Source organism: Kryptolebias marmoratus, linkage group LG12 (genome assembly GCF_001649575.2).
Source record: "Kryptolebias marmoratus isolate JLee-2015 linkage group LG12, ASM164957v2, whole genome shotgun sequence".
In the NCBI taxonomy this organism is placed as follows: Eukaryota; Metazoa; Chordata; class Actinopteri; order Cyprinodontiformes; family Rivulidae; genus Kryptolebias; species Kryptolebias marmoratus.
This window is the reverse complement of record NC_051441.1, coordinates 18,068,870-18,075,725: the sequence shown is the minus strand read 5'-3', so window position 1 is coordinate 18,075,725 and position 6,856 is coordinate 18,068,870. Positions and strand designations below refer to the sequence as shown.

Genomic DNA, 6,856 nt, shown 5'->3' with positions numbered 1-6,856 from the left:
GGGGGGGGGTGTATGGGGAACTGAGTTTGCGTGAACTGAACGAAGTGATTAAAAAAACATTTTAGCACAGTCATATATGGCATCTCTGTCTTCCTGTTGTGGTCAATTTTACTATAACCCCCCATCCCCCATCCCCACTCACACACACACACACACTCTTAATTCTTGTTTGGATTTCAAATATGTTGTCGCTACTTTGTCACTACTGTAAACAAAAGTATTTAAAAGTAGATCAACTACAATAAGTCAACATGTTAATTATCACCTGCATCTCAAAGACAGGCGATATTGTTTTTGCCTCTGTCTTGTGTGTGATTATATCGGTCTGTTAGCAAAATATCTCATGAACCACTGTATGGACTTCAATGAAACTCTCAGAAAGTGATCACTGGATGTACATCTAGAACCGATTTATATTTGGAATCATCGTAATTTAGGGTGGCCACCACAGTTAATCAATCTTAGCACAAACAAAAATGGCTACAACTCAATCGGTTTTACAGATACTGAGCTAAAATTACATACGGGAGTGGTTGAGATCCATTAACGACACATACTCGGAGCGTTAGCAGCTTGCGCAAAATCTCACAAGATTGCGTGAGATTACGCATCAAGTACTTTTCAAGGTTTGACAAAAGTGAATATAACCCCGTCATTTTTCAGCTGAAGATGATGTCAGTTTAATGATCATCTGATATGAAAGGCGGCCTTCAATTATTAAAGTTGTTGCCCTCTCTGTAGTAATGTCATATTTTAGTAATAAACCTTGGGGTGATTGGGAGCTGCATGGTGTAAAAAGCAGGAAGCACGCCTCTGGTTTGGATCTTTCTCTGTGGAGGTTCTCATATTTTCTCCTGTTTTTCCCTCCACAGTCCAGAAGCATCCATGTTCGGTTAGTTGTTGACCTTAGGTGTGCACTTGTGCATGCATGGTTGCTGGCCTGTGTTGGTCCTGTGATGAGATGGCAAGAAAAAAAATTAAAAAGCTGTAGCAGTGGATTTAATTTTATTCTGAAAGAGTAAAGTGCACAGTTAGTTTCCAGCTGCACCCCCCCACCCCCCACCCCCGCTTGCTGCCCCCGTATCTGTGTTTAGCACAATCAGCACAAAGTCAAAGTGAACTCTCCCACTGAGGCTGATCCGTCCAGACAACAACCCACAGTGAGGCGGTTTGACACGGGTGAACAAACTGAGATGCAGACACAGAGGGCTGGTGACTTGAAAGAGTGAAAGCTGCTGACCCCACATGTTGTCTCATATCTTGAGGATCCATCATCCAGCGTGAACTTTTGTCGAGCTTTCGTGCTCTCTGATCTCCTCGGCCAGGCCCGCTCGGCGATTGAGAGGCTGAGATGCACTCTAAACACAGAGTCCTTTGAAGAAGCGATGCTATCACAATGTAAACACGCAGTAAAAAAAAAAAAAAAAACGAAAAAAACCCCCATAAACGGATGAAGTTGTCACACGTCGCTACTACAAAGAGACACGAACACAAAAAGAGCAATAGCAGCTGCGGTTTGAGGGATAATTACAGGACAGCGAAGAAAGGTTGAGTTTGAAAGGTGCTTGAAAATGGAGTTGTCACGAGGGATTAGAGTTCTGTTGAAATATTAACTCTCATGACCCTTCAGCTCTTTCTGTAAAGGGTCAGCGTACATTCCTCCCAGCACCAGGCAGCTCTCATTAACCACAAACCGCCAGACGATTTCACTCCCACTCCCAGCTCATAGATTACACCACTGTTGTGATGTTATCTGTAGGAAAAGGCCATAGTCATCCTGAATTCAATTGTTTTTACCAACAATATGTATGCATATCTTTGTGTCACAAATGTCCATTCACTAGGTCTGCACAATATATTGAAACTTTATCATTATCACAATATCAGTGTATGCAATATCAATACAGCAAAGGATTGCAGTCAATCACAGACTCTAGCTGCATGTCAAAAATGTGTTTAGTAGGAATGTGAAGATTAACGCGTTTGTTAGCACCATGCCATACGATTAGTAGATCAGCAGGTTTGTTTCTACAAGTATGCACTATGGAAAAAGTAGTAGAGAAGTAAAATAATAATAAAAAAAGTGTAGTTATGTTGGTGTATGAAGAAAACTGCAACTTCTCCGTTCACTTCCTTTAGTGGACAACTCTTCGGTTTTCTCACCTGCTGTTCAGGAGGAGAACTGCAGCAGCACTGGTGTAAACAGCAACAAACACTGAGAAATGTGCTTCACCCTCATTATGAAGATCAGCTAATGTTACAGAAAGAAAATGTTCACCTAGGGCTAATAGCTAACCATACAAGGGCTCGTTGCACATCAGTTTTCAAACTCATGTGAAATGTGTGCGCACTGAGCATTAACCTTTTATGTGTAGATGGCGCTGAGAAGCTGCTGGATGTATCAGTCCTCCTGATCAGCATGTCTAGTCAGTGTAAATGTTTACTTAGCTCCTGGCGGACTGATACATTTCGCCTCAGCACTATTGGTTTATACATGACCTATTTCAGTGGGTCCATGCTCAGCAGGCAGCCATTCGTATAGTTAGAGGGAAGTTCTGGTTTATAAAATAGAGTTCACACTTTTATAATGAGAGAGTAGCAGGTTTGATTCCTGGCAGTATGCAGTCATGTGTTGAAGTCAGTGAAACACTGAACCCCTCAATGCCTCAGATGTGCCCCATCAGGTATGAATGCGATCTAAAACGCTGATTAGACTCCCGTAGAAGGATTTATTTAGATTAGCTTTGTAGAGATGTAGTAGAGTGCTGGATGAATGTGTGTGGATGGGTAAATGAGGGCAGATTCTGTTGTAAAGTGCTTAAAGTGGCCTGGTTGGCTAGAAAGGCGCTATATAAGTACAGTCCATTTATAAAATGTTTTAGATTAAAGTTGATATGAGATGGCACAAATGGAAAAGTCACAATTTTTCCAAATTTCCAAATTTCATTCATTTTCCAAACCGAGATCTTTCTACTGCAGGTAAGATACTGACTAATATCATTTTTGCAGTACCAGAAAACAAAATAATATCCAAGTTATTCCCTTAACAGGTTGAAGTTTGAAGTTGTTGCTGCATGTCAACCACAAAGCAGCTAACCCACTGAAGCACACCTAAAGCTCAACATGCCTGGGAGGATGACGAGGTGGTTTATGACGCCATTACAACACCAGATGAAACAGCTGTGGGAAAGAAACCATCCCAAACAACTGGACTTTGTGAAGTGATCAAACTGAAAATACAGACAAAGGGTGGATGAAGATGATGGAGGAGGTTTGCATCTGGTGCCAAACTCTTTCCTTGCACAACTCCCCCAAGGTAAAGTCCCATAGTTTGATTACAAAAGCACTTTTTTTTTTTTTTTTGCTGATGAAGACATGTGGTTGAATACTTGAAAATACTATTAAGCAGAAGTTCAGTGGAAGTCATTTTGTCACTGTTAAGGATTGCGGGTTTCAAAGAAATGCAGTACGTATTTGGATTACGCCACATCGTTGACAGTGTTTTAATCATCTATCACCGTGGGATCTCAGATCCAGAAAGGATTACCTTTTAATTGTTTTGCGAAAGAAAATCAGTTGGTCTATTAAAGTCTCTTTAGGAAAAGTAAAACCGAGGAGCTAATTTCACTTGATCCTCTTATCCCCTTTAGATTAACGGTGAAACATGTGTGGCGGTTGGCAAATCCCAACCTGACCAGTATAAATGACTGGTATAAAAGTCTTATTTGTGACACAGAACAAAGGCTCATCTGTTTCACAAGCAGCTCCTCGGTCATTCACCCCCCCCTCCATGCCTGCAAACTTTTCAACTGTCCGCCTCACGCATAATTAGAGCCGTTCGCCAGATTAGCCTCCTGCAGAGAGGGATGAAACAATCCCACAGACAAACATTAACCCTGGGCCGTGACCCCGCAGCTCGACAAGAAAATGAACGGCTGAGACAGGAGAGCAAAAAAAAAAACAGCATTCCATTTCCAGTAAGCCAGGAAGGGGGAGGGAGGGGGAATTTTGGGAAGTTTGGTGACTCATCAGTTTTTCTTTTTCTGCCGACTCTTCCCCCAGACAGCATTGGAGCTTGAATACCTCCACGGCAGACCGGCCCGAGGTGCTTCTCTGAGGCTCCTCTGGCGGCCCGCTGCATGCAGGGTCGCAGCTGTCCCCTGCACGGCTGTCCCCAACAAGTGTCGGCCCAGACAGACGCTGCACTTGAGCGGCTTAGCAAAACCAGAGCATGTAACAACTTGAACCCGGTTCGTTTGCCACACAGGTTCGCTCTCGCCGGCGTGCATGTGGCCGTTTTAGGGTCAAGCGCCGGCATAAGTCAGTGGACGTGTGCCACCGTGCTCTGAATTTACTACTCGCCTGCTGCATCTCGTCTGACAACAACATGCTGACGAATGCTTGTAAAAGTGATGACGGTGCTCTAATATGGGAGCTTTTACAGCACTTTTGAGAGCAGCCCATAATGGAAAGTGTTTAAATTCTCATCGAGAAAACCACAGATTTTTATAGTTTGACTTTCTTCTCCTGTTTTTATGCCTCTTCTCTCTGCGTGACCGCTCGCTCGTCCTTATAGCACTCTGTTCCACTAACTGATTTGTGGTTTTGGTGCTTTCCCCAACGGGCCCCCTCCGCACGCCACACAATAACACCCTCAAACCTCCTATTAGGGGCCCTTTAGCTCCAGGGACTGAGCTTATCTCTCACACATGCAGGATATTTATCACTCTTTAATGACAGGCTCCGCGAAAGATGATGTCACCTACCGCAACATAACAGGCCCCAGCAGCGGGGCAGCCTTCCCACTCTACTCTCAGATGGACCACGGTGACCTCCAGTGATTGATAGACCTCAGTCTTACTGGGCTCTTTGTGCCACTGTGGATATGTGGCACATGAGGCCTCGGTGCTGCAGCTGCTGCTGCTGCTGACTAACAGTGAGTAATCAAAACAGTCGTAGAAACTAGACGGTTTCACAATGATTCGTGTAACTGTTAAAATGTCCTTTATCACTTGATATAAGGCAGGGTTAGCTTTGCCCACCCTCTGTGGTAAATAGTCTGTGTTTGTGCTGTAGCTGCACTTATTCTGCCAAAAATCACTTCAGCATACACGACAAACCCTAACATGTTGTTTCCCGAGTGAAATGATTGCCTTCGTTCGAGATCTGGTGACGTGGAGTTCTGTGGAAAGATTATGATTAATTAATCTTACCTGTTGCTCTTCGCAAGCGTAAACAGTAGCAGCAGTAGCCTTTCCGGTGCAGCACCAGGCACTTTAGGCAGGAGTACTGTAATGTTTCTGCTGAAATAACCGGGTAATGCAAAACAAACCGCAACATGGAGGTCTCTGAAATACTGCTTGCACAGTCTGGAGTTGTTCTAAGATGGCAGGAATTTTACCTTGGCCTTGGACCCACTCGGACTAGTCATTAGCTTGTTAATCTGAACAGAGTTAAACTACTTCTTATAGATATCTACAACAGGTAAAATATTAATTGTTTCCAACCTTTCAACAGAACCCCACTTCAAAAGATCTGAGCTGTCATTTTAAGTAAAACAAACAAACAAACAAACATATTTTGACATTTTTATGTGCCGTCTTGTTGTATGAAGTTCTATTTTACTTTAATTGATGCAGATTTGATGACTGCTTGAACCCCTTTGGGTTGTTGACTGAATTTACAAGTCTGTTTCCGTCGAATGGTAAGTTGCGTAAACAATTTGTTTCAGTAAGTTTATTTGGATTAGGCAATTGATGGAATTGCTGAGTTGAATTGTTTAAATCTGCAAACTTATTTCGGCTTCATTTGGTCATTTGAACAAAATTCAAGAAGTGACTGAACTAAAACAATTTTTCTTTGAAGCAAAATGTCCATTCCAACATAACTAACGAGGCCCGTTGAAATAATGTTGTTTTGGAGAACAGAAAACCTTGACAAAGTACAGTAAATAATTGTACAATATTTAAAGCCATAATAGCTGTCTATTACATGATTTTTCAATGCTTTTGATCTGAATAGTATAAATATGCATCGTTCAATAGCAAAAGTCTACGGTCTACTTTGTAATAAGTGAGTGAAATCAGCAGAGTCAGTTTTTGTTGCCAACAATTATGAGTCGTTTGTTTACATTCGAACACTCATGAGGGCGCTTCGGACAGCCTCGGCTCGACGGATATTGAAATATTCCCCGGATGTAAACAGAGTCAGAGGAAGAAGGATGGAATCAGAGATGCCAGGTAATTTGTTTTTATCTCAACAACTTCGCCAACAGTTTGACAAAGCGACGCAGGATAATGCGCTGAAATAGCAAACAAACAAAAAAAAATTTAATAAATAAATAAAGGATTAGTCAGGCTCCATTTGTTGACGTACCACTTGTCATGAGGCGTTTGTCCATCGACAGTCACAACAGCTGCCTGAACAGAGGCCCTTCTTCACTTCTACCTCTACTTTTATTGTCTCCACTTTATAAAGGCTCTAATAAACCTACATAAAGCCTCTCTTCAATACACTTCGCTCACATCAACAAGCCCGGATTAAGTGAAACCATAAATCTCGTTCCTGACAGGCAAGCTTCCCGTAAAAGTAAATAACCTCAGCGGCATTTCTTTGAATCTTTCCCAAACACATTGAGCATGAACATATTTAGCTAATACACTCATCATAGACCTTCCGTTTGTAATTCCCTCGCCAGCCTCAGCTGTGATTTGTGAAAAAAAAAAAATCATCTCCTGCTTCTCCAGGACCTTGTTTGTTGTTTATACTTCAGACGGGTACCTCGCGAGCTGACTCACAGGCTGGAGTGCAGCGGATTTCCACTTCCACTTTGGCCCCTGTTCATCCGAAAGGCGGG

General features: G+C 42.6%; 1 long non-coding RNA gene across 1 annotated transcript in view; it reads left to right on the top strand.

Moving 5' to 3' along the window:
• The first annotated feature begins 1,828 nt into the window (after positions 1-1,828).
• Positions 1,829-6,856, top strand: part of LOC119617505 — an 8,163-nt gene continuing 3,135 nt past the window's right edge. Inside the window, exon 1 of the long non-coding RNA XR_005233820.1 lies at positions 1,829-3,316. This is a non-coding gene — a long non-coding RNA (uncharacterized LOC119617505). The remainder of the gene's footprint in view (positions 3,317-6,856) is intronic.